This window comes from Aplysia californica, unplaced genomic scaffold (genome assembly GCF_000002075.1).
Source record: "Aplysia californica isolate F4 #8 unplaced genomic scaffold, AplCal3.0 scaffold00142, whole genome shotgun sequence".
NCBI lineage: Eukaryota > Metazoa > Mollusca > Gastropoda > Aplysiida > Aplysiidae > Aplysia > Aplysia californica.
Genome location: NW_004797412.1, coordinates 950,906 through 952,524, shown reverse-complemented (window position 1 = coordinate 952,524; position 1,619 = coordinate 950,906).

Sequence of the window (1,619 nt, the reverse complement as noted above, 5' to 3'; positions counted from 1 at the left end):
TTGGGGGGAGGGAGGTATTTTTTTCTAGTTTTTCAAGTTTAGATTCTCTAAAGATTCGAACTGACGGAACATCTCTACCCATGACATCAAAGAAAGTCTTAAGAGCACTTAAGTTTCCTTCCCGTACCTTGTGTTTGTATGAAATTATGAAATGCCAGGTTTGATTAACGTTGGAGACGTGGTAATGTACAATAGGAAAAACTCTCTGCTCTTCAGTAAACTTAATCGTGCCCCTAGCAGGCACAGGAAATTTGAGAAAAAAACAATTATTATTATCCGCAAACTTCCCGTTGACTTAGACTTCTGTAGATCGCAATATGGTGCAGTGGTTGCTATTCTTAGTGGCTGGTCAAAGGTGAACTAGTACGTTATGTTACAACAATGGGATTGTTTTCTTACGAGCTATCTTCAGCAAAACTGCTTTGTTGAATTATCTCAAATAAATATCATCTAAATTCCTTCCGGCTGCCAAATATTGTGTTCAAATTTTAATCGCAAACTTCCGTGTGGAAGAAAATATTTTACATGAAAAAGTTGTAAAGTCTGTTCGGTTTTGGGTTTTTTTCTGGGTTTTTTTTTGGGGGGGTCGACCCCCTGTATATCATTTAGGAGGCGGGTTCCTCGATCCTGCCTGTCCTAACAGAGGGATGGAGATAGCCGGTGTGTCAATTGGTCGTTATTTTAAGGACAAGCGGGCTAAACCAGATTTCGGGGGTTTCCAGAAATCTTGACAGATACCAAAAGTGGACATTGTCCTACCTATAGAAGTTTGGTTTCATTGGTGTGGATATTTGTTTAGTTATAGAAAAAAAAACCTCTTGTCTTTTAAAGAAACTGAAAAAGGGGCAAAAACTTTACCTTCGGGATAGCCCACTTGAGCTTAAAAGCGACCAATATATTCTCTCCACACGAGAACCCAACTCACGTCAGGGGCTGTCGTGTTTTTTATTCGTATCCTTACGACGTGGGGAACTCTGTGCCACCACTTAACGCTATCCGTACGTCGTGTTTTACTATCGTATCCATACGACGTGGGGAACTCTGTGTCACCACTTTCATACTTTCAAAGAGGAAATTTACTCGTTAATCCGATCCGTACGCTTTGCATAGCAGTCTGTCAAAGTCAAAATGATTTTTTGAGAAATACTGAAAGTTTCAAAGAGATCCTCGTACTAGAAGTATTTTAAAATGTGAAGAATACAACCCCTGGGGTACAAAATGACAGGGTTAATGTGTTCGCCTCTCATTCAAAGGCCCCGGGTTCGAATCTGGGTAGCGAAGGAACAATTTTTTTTCTCTAAAATTGTCTCCTTTCACCTCCTTTTCCGCTCTCTAGCAATGTTCTGTCGTCTGCTTTCGTCTCCAGTTTCTGCCCCCTCCTCTGGGCTCCTGACTCTTTCTGCAGCCTTTCTACTACTACTCCTTGGCTCCTTCTTACTGTTGCCTTTTAGCCACACCCCTGATCTTCTGGTAGGAAAGATCTACACCTAGCCTTCTCGGAAAAGGGCGAAAAATTTCGGAGGTCCCGTGTACAAGTTGTGCACGTTAAAGATCCCTGGATAATAATAATAATAATAACAATAAAAAAAATAATGATAATGATGATAATAATAATAATA